The 17,751-nt window shown below is 39.3% G+C and overlaps 1 long non-coding RNA gene across 1 annotated transcript in view; it reads right to left on the reverse strand.

The window, feature by feature from the left end:
* LOC132534311 (uncharacterized) overlaps positions 1-17,751 on the reverse strand; it is a 59,770-nt gene that overhangs the window by 7,706 nt on the left and 34,313 nt on the right. The window contains exon 2 of the long non-coding RNA XR_009546034.1: positions 5,110-5,178. This is a non-coding gene — a long non-coding RNA (uncharacterized LOC132534311). The remainder of the gene's footprint in view (positions 1-5,109; positions 5,179-17,751) is intronic.

The raw sequence follows: 17,751 nt of genomic DNA on the forward strand, positions 1-17,751 counted from the left end.
TGAGCCCTAGTGAAAAATGGAGTTGGTAGATTTAATGTGTGAATATTGGGTCTGATTTCAAAGAAAATAGTTGGGACCATCCAGGTACAAACCACTAGCATTACCTGAAGAGTTACTTACTCAGATGAAACATCTTCAATGCACACAATTGCCAGGAGAAAGGAAAACACTATCTCTCCATGTTAAGGTTTTGATTATAGAGAAGATGAGTATGTTCTAGTAAACAGCATTTACTATATTAATCACTCCTTAGACCTTCATGAATTAAGGTCAGAAAACAATGAAGAACAATGACAAGTCATTCCTGAAAGGCATTCTTCAATAGATGCTCTGGCTCTTTGTTGAGGGAAGAAAGTAGTTCTCCCAAGGCCACAGATATAGGTTGACTATTATTTCTCTAACTATCTAAATTTGTGTGTATTTGTTCAACTTGTCTATGGTCCTGCCTTCTCTTCTTTTCTAAGTCATGCCTACATCTATTACTAGTTCCGAAATCATTTCGTTCCTGAGAGATTTCTGTGGCATTGATTAATTGAGGCGACAGTTTCAATCCTATCTAATTTAATTTCTCCTTTTGCTTTACCTAGCTTCCTAGACCCTTCACAGATATTGCTTCTTTTATTGGCATATCTGTTTCCATCTCTTATTTTCAACTTATCTATATTCTATATTTTAAATACGCTTTTCATAGATAACCAGATATTTCAATATATTTTAAATGTTTACTGGTGCTTACCTCACTTTTCATGATTCCTATCTTGAATGACCTCACTCTGATGAAACAAAGAAAAGGAAATCCTGAATTTCTAGGAGTGACTTGTTTTAAACTTGTCTTCATTTCAATAGCTACCTGATGGTTATATGTGTATATAATTCTAAAAGTAGGAAATAGTCTTCTATTTAATGTCCTACATAAGATTAGGAGAAAAAAAAACTGGAATTCTTAGAAAGCAATTTCATGGGTAGGTGACAAGACCATATGAGGCAGTTAAAAGAAAACAAACGAAAGAAAAAAAAAAGAGAGAGAGAGAGTTCTGTGGACATGGCCATGGAGTGCTGGCACCTGCACCCACCGGTTGGATGGTCTTTTAAAAATCACTTTATGGGAGGGAGAGGTGAGTGATTTGCAAGATGGTTGTCACATCTTTACAGTTTCTAATCTCCCAGTGACAGGCAGCTACACTTCACACCCACTGCCAACTGAGTTTCCCTCCACTAGGGCACATCACCCCTACACCCTTCCCTTTTGCCTGTCCCCTTTCGAGGCCTGGTATCTCTTGCAATAGAGCAGAGATAGGCCAGGTTTTACCCTGATTTCCTTTTTTTTGTTTCTTCAGAGTGAGGTCATTCAAGATAGGGATAATGAAAAGTGAGATAAGCACCAGTAAACATTTAAAATATATTGAAATATATGGTTATCTATGAAAAACCTATTTAAAATATAGAACATAGATAAGTTGAAAATAAGAGATGGAAACAGATAACAGATATACCAATAAAAGTTCTCTGACTGATTTACAAACAAACAAACCGCACTATGTTAGAAACTCCTATAAAACTAAGTCTTTTGAATTAATCCTTAGGTCAAGTGAGGAAATAACTAAAGAAATTTTTAAAATGTAGATTTGGAGACAGCATAACAGGAAAATGCTGGGTGTGCAAGGTTGAGGTACTGAGTTTGATCCTTATTCCACATGCCAGAGTGATAGTCTGGTTGTTGTTTGTTTTCTCTCAGGTTTCAAACTTATTTTTTTTAGTTTTTGTCTTAATCATTTTGAGCAGTTGATTGTTTACAGTACAGTTGTTGACATATAGGAAGTTTCTCTTCTCCCTATGAGAGCTGAATGCAGAACACTCTCACCTCCAATCTGGGTGCTTTCTTGCCATCATGCAATAGGACCCCAGTGCCTTCCCCACATTTCTCCTTTCTCCTCTTTCCCAGAGTACTTTGCATGACGCAAGGCATCCCAACCCAGTCCAAGTTTCACTTTGTGTTTTCCCTTTCTGTCCTTGGTGCTTAAGCACCACCTATGAATAGATCATCTAGGATTTGTCCTTCTCTTTTTGACTTATCTCAATTAACAGGCTTTCTTCAAATTCCAGCCAAGGTGAGGCAAAAAAGATAACTTCATCATATATTCTTACCAGAGATTTTACCTCAACTTTACCTTAAGGTGATACTGGGGATTGAACCTGAGTCCTCTGGAGTCTCAGACATGAAGTTGTCTTGCATAAACATCCCCTCAAGCCAGACTACATCATTTTTAACTGCTGAGTAGTATTTTGTTATATATATATATATATATATATATATATATATATATATATATATATATATATGCCACTACATTTTTAGCCATTCATCTGTCACTGGAATTTTGAGTTGCTTCCATGTTTTGGCTATTGTGAATTGTGCTGCTATGAACATAGGTGTATACAGATCTCTTTGGATAGGTGCTCTGGTTTCTATCTATCCTTCTTGTTCTCCCTGTTACTCACATGAAATATCAATAGGTACAATAAGTCTTGAAAAATAAAATATTTTGAATTTAAGTAAAATCAAACTTAGAACATCCATTTGTAGAGTATAGCTAAAGTAGTGATTAGGAGAAAACACATAGTGTAAATACTTATATCAATATAAATATTCAAAATGTATGAGCCATAACTCCTTTTCATTTCATTTATTGGAATATCTCCTGCCCCTCCCCCCCATTCAACCATTCTAGTCCATCCCTCCCATATGATGCATTCACTGAGCTACTAATGCCTCAGCGCCTTCCTTTGATAATTTCCTTTAGGAAAACAAACCATTATGAAACCCTTTCACAGAAAAGCTGTAAGAATGAGATCAAGACACTTCCTTCCTAATGACCCTCCTCCCACAGTGTTCACCCCCTTATCTGTAAGATGGTAACCATGGAGAACTCTTGATAGTTTCATGGCTCTAGCAAAATCTTCAGCCAGAGGGCATTTCTTAGACGTAAGCTGGTTTCTTCCTCTTATATTCTGATAACAATATTGTTATTAGTTTATCCTTACCTCTGTCTTGATCTCTGTACATTAGCTTTGAGTGTCCTGCCAACAAAACTCTATATAATTTTTGCTGACATTAATGACATAAGGATAATAAAGGCCACTAATAACAAAGGAAGACCAAAACCCAAAGACCCTCTCCTCTCTAAGACTCTCAAAAAACAGCATCCTGGTAGTATAAATATAGCTAGATCCTAAAGTTCTTAGTTTCACCTTGATTTTTAACTGCAGATCCTGAACAGTGTTAATGACAGAGTTCTTTCTTTTTCTTTTTCTTTTTTTTTTTTTAAAAAAATCAATTTATTTATTTATTTAATGAGAGAGAATGACCAAAACACTCCTGCTTAATTCTGACCCTTCTTGAGCCTGGGTAGTGAGCCCTCAACATCTGGGAATCCATTATAAAAGCAGATGCTTCACCATGTCCCCAGTCAGGAAGTCCACTCTGAGGACTTGCCTCTAAATTGCTTTAGTTGTTCACCCTACCAAAAATGATTGACATTGAGGCAAGATAAAGTTTTCATTTCTTTAACATTTAAGCCAAATTGTTAGTTTTGCTTTTAATTTTTTTTATTGGCACCATTTTCCAGACAATAATAAGCTAGCATGCTATTTAAGTCTGCCTCAAGAATGGAATGCCATTTCCAAATCCGTGTTTATCAGTGTGGGAAGGGATTATGCTTATTCTGACAGTCTAGAACCAGTTGAAGCCACACTAGAATGCAGTTGCCATGTCCATCAGAATTTTTTTTCCTCCCGGGGTTATTGCTGGCTCTCGGTGCCTGCACTACGAATCCACTGTTCCTGGAGGCCTTTTTTTTTTCCCATGTATTTATTTATTTTCCCTTTTTTTGTTGCCCTTTTTTATTGTTGTAGCTATTATTGTTGTTGTTATTGATGTCGTCATTGTTGGATAGGCCAGAGAGAAATGGAGAGAGGAGGGGAAGACAGAGAGAGGGAGAGAAAGAGAGACACCTGCAGACCCTGCTTCACGCAACTCCCTGTAGGTGGGGAGCCGGGGGCTTGAACCGGAATCCTTATGTCGGTCCTTGCGCTTCGCGCCACGTGTGCTTAAACCGTTAGCTCCCAACCCCCGCCCATCAGAATTTTATAACCTCTCAAATTACATACTTTTCCATTAAAAGAGTTTACTTTCTTCTTTCAGATTTTGGAGATTAATTCAGAGTCATTTCACTGGCTTTGGAAAGAAGTTAAAACTGTATTCGGCCATTCATTTTATTACTTAATAAGTCTCCGAACATTTTGGGCATGAAAATTTAAATTATAAAATTGGCCTTCTGTGGTGTTTTCCTTTCACAAATTAGAGTTTCTCAAAAGCATCCCATACAAACAATGAAAATATATTTTAATTTAAATCAAATAAAACATTGACACACTAACATACTAGACAAAGCAGTTGTTTTCTTTTATCCAACAGTTCTCTTCTACCTAAGAAATGCAATTTATATCTATAATTAGAACATTTAAAAACTGTTATTCTGTGTCCTACAAATAATGAAATCTAGACTCCTCTGTTGAGGACTATATATTTTGTGAACAATTCACAGATGCTTAACTGATGGCCAGATACAATTTATGAATTTTAAGTGTTTGTGGATTTTTTTTAAATTTGTTTTTCAAACTGTTTCTTTGGAAATAGAACCCTTACTCTTTCTGAACCACCTTCTAGATCATTTCAACCTTTTCTATTATTTGCTACCATATCTATCAAACATATGAACAGATTTTTTCCCCACATAACAGTTTGAAAACCTATAGTAAAGCTCTATATGGATTAAAAAAAAAAACACAAAAAACAACCTGGGCATGATTTCTGTGCTCAAAAGAATTTCAAATAAATAAGGTTCAATGGATATTGATGTGCACAATTATGGTATAAGAAAGCGTTCCTTAAAGACTCGTTCATTTTGTTGTCAAAAATAAAAGTACAACTCAAGGTAATGTTTAAGAGACTCACATTAGAGAAATTGTTGGTTTCGATTTTCTACTTCCTGTACTCTCCCTCACCCTCTCTGTTCACCCTGCAAAACAAATATAGATGCATAGCCTTACCATGTACTTTTCTCATGGGATATGCTTCAGGATTTGTTCACAGGTACTGTGGCCAAGGTTCTTCTTACGCTAAATGTAAAATAAATTAGACAAGTCAGAAACAGCTCTCTTGTCCTCTCAGATTCTTCTATATGATCAGTGTTGACTAATTTTAACAGTAAAAAAATGAGTGCAGGGAGTCGGGTGGTAGAGCAGCAGGTTAAGCACACGTGGCGCAAAGTGCAAGGACCGGCGTAAGGATCTGGGTTTGAGCCCCCAGCTCCCCACCTGCAGGGGGAGTCGCTTCACAAGTGGTAAAGAAGGTCTGCAGGTGTCTGTCTTTCTCTCCCCCTCTCTGTCTTCCCCTCCTCTCTCCATCTCTCTGTCCTACCCAACAAAACTGACATCAATAACAACAATAATAACTACAACAATAAAACAACAAGGGCAACAAAAGGGAATAAATAAATATTAAAAGAAAAAAACTTAAAAAAAATAAGTGGAGGTTGATCTATTTATTTAAAAAGGCAGTTAAGATACATACCGTCTGCTATTCAGCATTTCATAAATTGCCATTAGTTATGAGACTGGCATTAGAATCAGTTTTTCCAAAAGCTCTTCCCAAATGAATTCTCTATTAGACTTTACAGAGAGCTTATAGTAGTAATTATTAATTCCTAGTTATATGTTTTATTTTATTTTTTATTTTTATCACCACCCCATCACCAAAGGTCTGTGTCCCCATCCCCGCCCCCATAGATAACCACTATAGTTCTTCCACAGTCTTGAAAATAGGTTGAAATTTTGTTTTATTCGCATTTGTATATTCAATTGTTTATATTCCTCATCTGAGTGGAACCATTCTTTTTTTTTTTTTTTTTAATTTTTTATTTAAGAAAGGATTAGTGAACAAAAGCATAAGGTAGGAGGGGTACAACTCCACACAATTCCCAACACCCAATCCCCATAACCCACCCCCTCCCATGGTAGCTTTCCCATTCTCTATCCCTCTGGGAGCATGGACCCAGGGTCGTTGAGGGTTGCAGAAGGTAGAAGGTCTGGCTTCTGTAATTGCTTCCCCGCTGAACATGGGCGTTGACTGGTCGGTCCATACCCCCAGTCTGCCTCTCTCTTTCCCTAGTAGGGTGTGTCTCTGGGGAAGCTGAGCTCCAGGACACATTGGTGGGGTCTTCAATCCAGGGAAGCCTAGCCAGCATCCTGGTGGCATATGGAACCCGAGTAATGAAGCTGAAGGGTTGTCATTCCACACGTGAAGTCTCTGGATACATTCTGAGGTGAAGCATGTTGAGGTAGCAATCGTTGCTTTGGTTAGGTTGTGATCGGCAGATGCAATGTTATTTGGTTTGGATTGGGAGATGCATACGGGAAAGTGGGCCCTATCCAAGGGTTCCAGGACTGGGGGAAGTAGGGGCTCTATAGTGAGTGGAACCATTCTATAGCTGCCCTTCACCTCCTTACTTGCTGCACTGAGCACCATCTTCTCCAGTTCCATCCACATATCCCAAAGAACATAATATCATCCCTTCTTACTGCTGTATACTACTCTGTTGAGTAGATGTCCCATAAAATTTTTCACAAAGTTCATTTTTTTTATTTACACAATGGAAACATTGACAAGACTGTTGGATAAGAGGGGTACATTTACACACATTGTCTACCCCCAGAGCTCCATATCCAGTCCCCTCCCTTGACAGCTTTCCTATTCTTTATCCCTCTGGGAGTATGGACCCAGGATCATTGTGGGGTACAGAAGGTGGAAGGTCTGGCCTCTGTAACTGCTTCTCTGCTGAACATGGGTGTTGACAGGTTGATCCATACTTCCAGTCTGCCTCTCTCTCTTTCTCTAGTGGGGTAGGGATCTGGGGAGGCAGGGTCCAGGACACTTTGGTAGGGTTGTCTGTCCAGGGAAGTCTGGTTGGCATCATGGTATCATCTAGAACCTGATGGCTAATAAAGAGTTAAAATATATTGCAGAACAAAGTTTTGACTAATCATGAACCAAAGGCATGAATATTGCAGATGAAGATTGGGGTCTCTGTTTTGGAAAAAGTTAGTAGGCCTGTATTAGGTGTATTCCAGAGGGCCCATGACTTTACTAGTTTTTGCCTTTTCCTGACATCTGATATGCAGGTGGACCCAGGTTATTGTCTGGGGAGAGGGTGTCATAGTCGGAAAAAGGGCTAGAAATCTGGATCAGGGAAGAGAGTAGCTCCCAAATATGGGGAAAGTATTTAAATATGGTGAACTGTAACCCCCACCAGTTTGATCTGGGGCCCATATTCAGCATAGGAGCCTATGTAACCTCTGCATCCTTGTAGGTCTGAGCTCACATTCTGTGTTCATGGCTAGGAACACTCCAGGCTGCACTAATTTCAGGACCCATCATCTTTAAGTAGTAGGTAGAGTATGTTGTCCAGCCTCCCTTTGGAGAATGGAACAGTCCCTACCATTATTTACACACATTGAGGGCAAGGTCTTATAGGGGCCCCCAAAGGGGTCCATTATATTGATCCTGATGGAGATGACCAGTGACAGTGGCCAGAGGGTTCTGTTGGAGGTCTAGGCCCATCATGTCTATGTGGGAACTCCAGAGCTCCCTGAATAAGGCCCCAGGGAATGGGGTGGCCTGCTTGTGACTAAAGAATCATTGTTAAAGTATACCATCTCTTGTCCCATAACTTTTTTATCCAGGCATCTGTCAGAGGGCATTTTGGTTGTTTCCAGGTTTTTGCTATTGTGAATAAAGCCACTATAAATAAAGGGGTACACATGTCCCTTCAAATTAGTGTTAGTATATCTTTTGGGTATATGCCTAGTAGTGGAATTGCTGGGTCATATGGCATTTCCATTTGTATCTGTTTAAGGATACTCCTAACTGTTCTCCATAGTGGTTGTACCAGTTTGCACTCCCACCAGCAATGTAGTAGAATTTCTCTCTCTCCACAACCTCTCCAACACTTACCTTCTCTTGTTTTGTTGATGGAGCCTATCCTCACAGGTGTAAAGTGAAATCTCAATGTGATTTTGATTTTCATTTCTCTGAGGATGAGTGAATTAAAACATTTCCACATATGTCTATGGACTATGTGTATCTCTTCTTTAGAGGACCGTCTATTCATATCTCCTGCCCACTTTTTAATTGGGTTGTTCTTTTTCTTTTTGTTGAGCTATAGGAGGTCCTTGTAGATATTTGATATTAATCACTTGTCTGAAGTGTAATCTGAAGTGTAACGTGTAAATATCTTTCAGTTATCCTATGACAACTGAACTCTCCACAGAAAGTGTCCCTCCACTTTACCAGGGAATGGGAGAAAAATAATTAAACATTTAGGAATGTATAGGTATGCATCACTTAATACTGGGGCTACATTTTGAGAAATAGGCTGTTAGGCAATTTCAGTGCTATTCAAGCACAGAATGTAATTATAGGGGCCAGGTGGTGGTGCACCTGGTTAAGCACTCACATTCAAGTGCTCAAGGACCCATGACCAAGCCCCTGTGGGGGGGGTTCATGAGTGGTGAAGCAGTGTCTCCTCTCTGTCTACCTTGCTCTCTATCTCTCCTCTGCTCTGAATTTCTGTCTTTAGCCAATAATAAATATATATATTTAAAAATAATGTAATTATACAAATCTAGATGTTATAACCTACTACATACCCAAGCTTCATGGGTTAGTCTATCAACATTTATAGTGATGTCATGGACCCAGAGGTCATTCAGTGACACATGACTTTATCAGGAAACCAAATGAGTAAGTAATGACTATATGTCTTCTTCCTGGCCATAAGATGAAAATAAAGAGCTAATCGTGTAGGAATCAATTTGGATCCAGTTTGGATCCTAGATTCTAGCTCTACTGTCGCATCTTTTTAATTTTTGTCATTCCACAGAGCATATTGCTTTTTTTTCCCCCTCCAAGTCATCAACAAAGGGCATTATTGCCTCTAACTCTAGCCACAACCCCACTTCAAATTGCCTCATCTTGGATGCAACTTTAAGGAATCATGTTAAGTGAGATAAGCCAAAAAGAAAAGGAGAAATAATTAATGTATGTAATTGTACCCTTCTTATTCCACAATCTCGTCAATCATTATTAAATCACTAATAAAAAGTAGGGGTTATGTCATTCTTAGTTCACTCTTTAATATGCAAGCCTTGGTACTTAATAAATGCTTTTAGGTATTACCAGCCCTAACCCTAGGGAGCTAAACACACTGTGATTTAAAATGAAAATAAATCCCACTTAATCTAATTTTAATAAATCTTGAAATAGATTTATGGGGTTTTGTTTGAGTTATGGCAGTACATGGACCCAATACTCCCTTCTAATGTAGTTTAAGTCACATTGTGCCAAAGAGAAAACATGTTTAGGGCACACAGTGCCAAGTACAAGGACCTGCTCAAGGCTCCCAGTTAAAGCCCCCGGCTCCCCACCTGCAGGAGGGGTCACTTTACAAGTGGTGAAGAAGGTCTGTAGGTGTCTATCTCCCTCTCTCCCTCTCTGTCTCTCCCTCCTCTCTGTCTTATCCAATAAAATGAAAAAAAGACCACCACGAGCCGCAGATTTGTAGTGCAGATACTGAGCCCCAGTAATAAACCTGGAGGCAAAAAAAGAAAAAAACATGGGTTTTTTTTTGCCATTTTTTTGGTAAATTCTTTCTATTGATGTACATGTTACTGGTAAAATTATTATTTCACATTGTACTTTGACCACTCTCCTCTTTTGCACATTTTTTCTTTATTGTTTATTGGCATACTCACAGAATGTTCTCCAGAAACATTTAGTGAATGCATTTCCCATCTTTGAACTCTTAATAGTCTTGTTCACACAGTATCATAAAATAATTATATACAGTATTCTGCCCAGATTATATGACTTGATCTCTTCAACTAGTGGGGGAAAACTTTACATTTTGCCACATTTATTATTTCTCAGTCAACGCTTGCCCCAAGGATGAACAAACATGAAGACAAGTATTTAAGAATTTTCTTCCAAGTTCCTCGACCCTAGACCTTCTAGCCCTCGAAACCCATAACCTGTATTTCATGTGTAATGCAGCTCTTCCCACTGGGTCCTTCCTTTACTCCTACCCCTTTGCTACATTAGGTAGGACCCTCATCCTCAGTGTTAAGTAATTTCCTGACAATAATGATCATGATTATAGTTTTATTAACAGTAGCCAAACAAAAGACAAAGCTCCTGTTTGTCTCAATTACTGATGCCCAAGGATCATGGCAAATCGATATTTTTATTAGTAGTGATTTAATATTGATTTAAAAAATTATGGAAGGAGGTAAGATGGCGGCGGCCTGAGAAATCGCTGACAGCGAGTGCTCTGATAGCATCGTCGGCAACGGTAGGATTTTCTGCCTTTAGCAGGCCAGTCAATAAGGGGGGGGGCACCAAAGAAGTGATTACAGTTTAATTTGGGTTAACAATTAGAGCAAAGGTGACACGGACTAGCGGGGCTCCAGAATTCCCAGGCGGCGCCAGGCAAGGCGAGTGCGCTGGGCATTGTCCTCCGCCCGCCCGGGAAGGCGGCTCCTCCGCCGGTTGCAGAGCGCGGCGGGCAGAGGACCCGGAGAGAGCACTTTAGCTCAGGGGCTGCCTCTTGGGAGTCGCGAGGGTCCACCGCGACCCTGAGGGTGGATCCAAAGACTTCTTGAGTATAGCTCTCATTGGATCAAAGGACTTGGAGCTAGTTTTCAGTTTTGAGAAATCCTTTAAAAAAGTCTGGAGGGCGGGGTTTCCCGGAAGATGGCGCCCGGAGAAGCGGCCAGCCTTTGAGCTCCGGACACATCTCGTGTAAACAATAGGATTTTCTGCCTTTAGCAGGCCAGCCAATAAGGGGCCATAACGGTCATACCAAGGATGTGTCTATAACTTAATTTGGGTTAAGAATTAGAGTAGGGGGAAAAAATTCTTTTTTCTTCCTTTTAATTTTCAAGCATACATCCTTCCCGCCGCCCCCCCCCCCCCCCATAAGCAGTGCCTGGGACCAGCTACTAGCAGGATACCCCATACCACCAAACAGGGTTTTTTTTTTTTCTTTTTTTTTCCTTTTCTTTTTTTTTTTTAATTCACTGATACACATTTGGGAAGTTCCTCGCACTGCTCTTTAATTACAACTCTTCTTCTTATCTTCTCCCTTTTCTCTCTCTTTTTTTTTTTTTTTTAATCTTGTCATACACTTCTTTCTTCTTTGCCTTTCTGAATTTGTGAATTACTTTGGGGAAGAAATCTGACCCAGAGTGGACTCTCTACGTGTGTATCTCTGCTCTAGTTCCCTTTACACTCTTGTTACCCTTAGAATATACACTGGATAGTAGATTTGCATAACTGTCTATTCTTGCTATCCTCTCTTCCTTTTCTCTTTCTTCACTGGGATTTGGTTACTATTTTTTCACGGACTGGAGAAATTGTTTGGCTAACTGGTAACGATTAAACTCCTTCAATACTTACTTCAGTTGCTACTGTTATTCCGGAGGTTGGTGAGTGCAATTGTCATAAAGGTATTTAGTACAGTGTTACTTGTGCTCAAAACACAACAACTGAGGAACAACAGAGCATTAAAAAAAAAAAGAGAGAGAAACACATAAATTAAAAAAAAAAATGGGTAGATTAAAAACAAATAAAACTGCTACCCCAATGAATGAAGACAAGAGCCCAGAAGAAACCACAAATCAGTCAGAAGTAACCATAGATAAGAAAAGTATGCAGGCAATAATAAACTTATTAATCACAGAAATGAAAACAACATTGGAGGAAAGAAATGGCAGTATTAGGGAAACAACAGTTGAGACCCCCAAGGAAAATACTGATTATCTTGAGACAATTAGAGAACTGAAAGCTGAAATAGCTGTAATGAAGAAAGAAGCTGAGGCAAGGGAAAGCAGACTAACAGAAGCAGAAAACAGAATTAGTCAGACAGAGGATGAGTTAGAGAAAACTAAGAAAGAGGTGAAAGAGCTTAAAAAGAGATTGAGAGACACTGAAAACAACAACAGAGACATATGGGATGATCTCAAAAGAAGTAACATTCGTATAATTGGCCTGCCAGAGGAAGAAAGAGAGGAAGGGGAAGCAAACATCCTAGAGGAAATAATACAAGAAAATTTCCCAGACCTGAATAACAGAAAGGATATCAAGGTGCAAGAGGCCCAGAGAGTACCAAACAGAATCAACCCAGACCTGAAAACACCAAGACACATCATAGTCACAATGAGAAGAAGTAAGGATAAAGAAAGGATCCTAAAGGCTGCAAGAGAGAAACAAAAAGTCACATACAGGGGAAAACCCATAAGACTTTCTGTAGATTTTTCAACTCAAACTCTAAAAGCCAGAAGGGAGTGGCAAGATATCTATCGAGCCCTGAATGAAAAAGGGTTTCAACCAAGGATTATGTATCCTGCTAGACTTTCATTCAAGCTAGATGGAGGGATCAAAACCTTCTTAGACAAACAACAGTTAAAGGAGGCAACTATCACCAAGCCGGCCCTGAAAGAGGTACTAAAAGACCTCTTATAAACAAGAACATCACTATAATACTTGTAATATATCAGAGTAAACAAATTGTTTTTTAGAACAATGGCACTACAATACATTAAATCCATAATATCAATAAATGTCAATGGCTTAAACTCACCCATCAAAAGGCACAGGGTGGGGGGATGGATCAGAAAACATAACCCAACCATATGCTGCTTGCAAGAATCACATCTGTCACAACAAGATAAACACAGACTTAAAGTGAAAGGATGGAAAACTATCATACAGGCTAACGGTCCACAAAAAAGGGCAGGAACAGCCATTCTCATCTCAGACACGATAGATTTTAAATTGAATAAAGTAATAAAAGATAGGCAAGGACATTACATAATGATTAGAGGATCAATCAGCCAAGAAGACTTAACAATTATTAACATCTATGCACCCAACGAGGGACCATCTAAATACATTAAACACCTATTGAAAGAATTTCAAAAATACATCAATAGTAATACAATAATAGTGGGAGACTTCAATACCCCACTCTCACACTTAGACAGATCAACAAAGCAGAGAACCAATAAAGATACAAGAGAATTGAATGAAGAGATTGACAGACTAGACCTCTTGGACATTTTCAGACTCCTCCACCCCAAAAAACTGGAATACACCTTCTTTTCAAATCCACACAACACATACTCAAGGATAGACCACATGTTAGGCCACAAAGACAGCATCAATAAATTCAAGAGCATTGAAATCATCCCAAGTATCTTCTCAGACCACAGTGGAGTAAAACTAACTTTTAACAACAAACGGAAAATTATTAAAAGACATAGAATTTGGAAACTAAACAACATGCTCCTTAAGAACCACTGGGTCAGACACTCACTCAAACAGGAAATTCAAATGTTCCTGGAAACTAATGAAAATGAAGACACAACCTATCAAAATATTTGGGACACAGCTAAAGCAGTACTGAGAGGGAAACTTATAGCTATACAATCACATATTAAACACCAAGAAGAAGCCCAAATGAACGAACTTACTACACACCTCAAGGACTTAGAGGAAGAGGAACAAAGGAACCCTAAAGCAACCAGAAGGACAGAAATCACTAAAGTTAGAGCAGAAATAAACAACATCGAAAATAAAAGAACCATACAAAAGATCAATGAAGCCAAATGTTGGTTCTTTGAAAGATTAAACAAAATTGACAAACCCCTAGCCAGACTCACCAAACAAAAAAGAGAGAAGACTCAAATTAATAGAATTGTAAACGATACAGGAGATATCACAACTGACACCACAGAAATCCAGAGAATTCTGCGAAACTTCTATAAAGAACTATATGCCACCAAGCTAGAGAATCTGGAAGAAATGGAACAATTCCTAGAAACCTATGCACTTCCAAAACTGAACCAAGAAGAACTACAAAATCTAAATGCACCAATCACAGACAAAGAAATTGAAACCGTTATTAAGAATCTCCCCAACAACAAAAGTCCTGGACCAGATGGCTTCACAAACGAATTCTACAAAACTTTCAGGAAACAGTTAATACCCATACTTCTTAAGCTATTCCATAAGATTGAAGAAACAGGAATACTCCCTTCCATCTTTTATGAAGCCAACATCACCCTGATACCAAAAGCTGATAGGGACAGAACAAAAAAGGAAAACTACAGACCAATATCTCTGATGAACATAGATGCCAAAATATTAAACAAGATCTTGGCCAACCGGATACAGCAACACATCAAAAAGATTGTTCATCATGACCAAGTGGGATTCATCCCAGGAATGCAAGGCTGGTTCAACATCCGTAAATCAATCAATGTCATTCATCACATCAATAAAAGCAAAGCCAAAAACCACATGATTATCTCAATAGATGCAGAGAAAGCCTTTGACAAAATCCAACACCCATTCATGCTCAAAACTCTACAAAAAATGGGAATAGATGGGAAATTCCTCAAGATAGTGGAGTCTATATATAGCAAACCTACAGCCAATATCATACTCAATGGAGAGAAGCTGAAAGCATTCCCCCTCAGATCAGGGACTAGACAGGGCTGCCCACTGTCACCGTTACTCTTCAACATAGTATTGGAAGTTCTTGCCATAGCAATCAGGCAAGAGAAAGAAATCAAAGGGATACAGATTGGAAGGGAAGAAGTCAAGCTCTCACTATTTGCAAATGATATGATAGTATACATAGAAAGACCTAAAGAATCCAGTAGAAAATTACTGGAAGTTGTTAGGCAATATAGCAAGGTATCAGGCTACAAAATCAATGTACAAAAATCAGTGGCATTTCTTTATGCAAACACTAAATCTGAAGAAGAAGACATCCAGAAATCACTCCCATTTACTGTTTCAGCAAAATCAATCAAATACCTAGGAATAAAGTTGACCAAAGAAGTGAAAGACTTGTATGCTGAAAACTATGAGTCGCTACTCAAGGAGATAGAAACTGATACCAAGAAATGGAAAGATATCCCATGCTCATGGATTGGAAGAATAAATATCATCAAAATGAACATTCTCCCCAGAGCCATATACAAATTTAATGCAATACCCATCAAAGTTCCACCAAGCTTCTTTAAGAGAATAGAACAAACACTACAATCATTTATCTGGAACCTGAAAACACCTAGAATTGCCAAAACCATCCTAAGGAAAAGAAACAGAAATGGAGGCATCACACTCCCAGACCTTAAACTATATTATAAAGCCATCATCATCAAAACAGCATGGTACTGGAACAAAAATAGGCACACAGACCAGTGGAACAGAATTGAAAGCCCAGAAGTAAATCCCAACACCTATGGGCATCTAATCTTTGATAAGGGGGCCCAAAGGATTAAATGGAAGAAGGAGGCTCTATTCAATAAATGGTGCTGGGAAAACTGGGTTGAAACATGCAGAAGAATAAAATTGAACCACTTTATCTCACCAGAAACAAAAATCAACTCCAAATGGATCAAAGACCTAGATGTCAGACCAGAAACAATCAAATACTTAGAGGAAAACATTGGTAAAACACTTTCCCATCTATACCTCAAGGATATCTTTGATGAATCAAACCCAATTGCAAGGAAGACCAAAGCAGAAACAAACCAATGGGACTACATCAAATTGAAAAGCTTCTGCACATCCAAAGAAACTATTAAACAAACAGAGAGACCCCTCACAGAATGGGAGAAGATCTTCACATGCCAGACATCAGACAAGAAACTAATCACCAAAATATATAAAGAGCTCAGCAAACTCAGCCGCAAAAAAGCAAATGACCCCATCCAAAAATGGGCAGAGGAAATGAACAAAACATTCACTACAGAGGAGATCCAAAAGGCTAACAAACATATGAAAAACTGCTCTAGGTCACTGATTGTCAGAGAAATGCAAATTAAGACAACACTAAGATACCACCTCACTCCTGTAAGAATGGCATACATCAAAAAGGACAGCAGCAACAAATGCTGGAGAGGATGTGGGGACAGAGGAACTCTTTTACATTGCTGGTGGGAATGTAAATTGGTACAGCCTCTGTGGAGAGCAGTCTGGAAAACTCTCAGAAGGCTAGACATGGACCTTCCATATGACCCAATAATTCCTCTCCTGGGGTTATACCCCAAGGACTCCATAACACCCAACCAAAAAGAGGTGTGTACTCCTATGTTCATAGCAGCACAATTCATAATAGCTAAAACCTGGAAGCAACCCAGGTGCCCAACAACAGATGAATGGCTGAGAAAGCTGTGGTATATATACACAATGGAATACTATGCAGCTATCAAGAACAATGAACTCACCTTCTCTGACCCAGCTTGGACAGAGCTAGAAGGAATTATGTTAAGTGGACTAAGTCAGAAAGTTAAAGATGAGTATGGGATGATCCCACTCATCAACAGAAGCTGACCTAGAAGATCTGAAAGGGAAACTAAAAGCAGGACCTGATCAAATTGTAAGTAGGGCACCAAAGTAAAAACCCAGTGGTGAGGGGTAGACATGTAGCTTCCTGGGCCAGTGGGGGGTGGGAATGGGCGGGAGGGATGGGTCACGGTCCTTTGGTGATGGGAATGGTGTTTATGTACACTCCTAGCAAAATGTAGACATATAAATCAGTAGTTAATTAATATGAGAGGGGGAAATCAATTGTATGTCTCAAAGGTTCTCAAAAGACAAACTGAATCTTTTTAATAGATAGGCTACGTGTTTGATATGCGGACTCTCTCAAAAGCCTAGACCAAGTAGATTAGAAGCTTCCAATAGCACAGCTATATACAAGATACTGGGTACTGTACAGCAAACCATAACAAAGGGACTTTTCAAAGTTAACCCAATTAACAAATAATGTGATGATAATATTAACTATTGATTGTCTTTTTGAACCCTAAGACAGCAGGAACCTCACATCTTCACTATAGAGCCCCTACTTCCCCCAGTCCTGGCACCCTTGGATAGGGCTCACTTTCCCGTATGCTTCTCCCAATCCATACCAAATAATATTGCATCCGCCGATCACAACCTAACCAACGCAATGATTGCCACCTCAACATGCTTCACCTCAGTGTGTATCCAGAGACTTCACGTGTGGAATGACAACCCTTCAGCTTCATTACTCGGGTGAGACCTTTCCTTTTATAGTACACTCTAATTTCATCTCAGGTAGTTCACTTTCTAACAAAGTCCCATAACCTAGACATACACCAGTTTCTGTGAGAGAGAGCGTATGTGCACACGTATCCATAAACTACTGCAAAATATATACCTGAAAGCAGGATTACACTAGAGTTTGCAGTGAGTACCTCCCTAACACTTCCTCTCCACTATTCCAATCTTGGGATCCATGATTGCTCAACAAATTGTTTGGCTTTGTATGTTAACTCTCTTTTCAATCACCAGGTTCCAGATGCCACCAGGATGCTGGCTAGGCTTCCCTGGATTGAAGACCCCACCAATGTGTCCTGGAGCTCAGCTTCCCCAGAGACACACCTTACTAGGGAAAGAGAGAGGCAGACTGGGAGTATGGACCGACCAGTCAACGCCCATGTTCAGCGGGGAAGCAATTACAGAAGCCAGACCCTGTACCTTCTGCAACCCTCAACGACCCTGGGTCCATGCTCCCAGAGGGCTAGAGAATGGGA

This window comes from Erinaceus europaeus, chromosome 18 (assembly GCF_950295315.1).
Source record: "Erinaceus europaeus chromosome 18, mEriEur2.1, whole genome shotgun sequence".
Taxonomy (NCBI): Eukaryota; Metazoa; Chordata; class Mammalia; order Eulipotyphla; family Erinaceidae; genus Erinaceus; species Erinaceus europaeus.